We start from the raw sequence: 456 nt of genomic DNA, 5'->3' as shown, positions 1-456 counted from the left end.
CACATTGACTACCACAGAACATATACTTATCATCCACTAGGAGACCTTGCGAATCATGACCTCCAAACGCCATGTGACCTTCCTTGTTCCACCCCTCCGTGACCTTGCAGAACCCCCTATCATGGCCCTGAGACATGACCGCACTAACTGTTATCGGTCTTGTGCCTCATTAAGAAAGCTTTACAACTAGGGTGTTGCCTCGCCCCTTAGCAACGAAGGGTGTGTATACGTGCCGCTAAGGAACGTATTGAGTGGACACCGGATACAGTGACTGTAATCGCAATTACGCGGGGGTTATATGGGTGCCATGTCAGCGAGAATTGATAGCACTTTTAGCTATTTGTGATGGATGATAATGAATTGGTGAAAAGGACCATCGATGGGAGATAATGAAACGATGGTTTTGGGTCCGTAGAGTTATCGATTTTTTTTTATACGTGTGTGTGGTTACATGTA

This window comes from Penaeus monodon, chromosome 23 (assembly GCF_015228065.2).
Source record: "Penaeus monodon isolate SGIC_2016 chromosome 23, NSTDA_Pmon_1, whole genome shotgun sequence".
NCBI classification, from domain to species: domain Eukaryota; kingdom Metazoa; phylum Arthropoda; class Malacostraca; order Decapoda; family Penaeidae; genus Penaeus; species Penaeus monodon.
The sequence above is the reverse complement of the archived record's forward strand: the minus strand, read 5'-3'. Positions refer to the sequence as shown.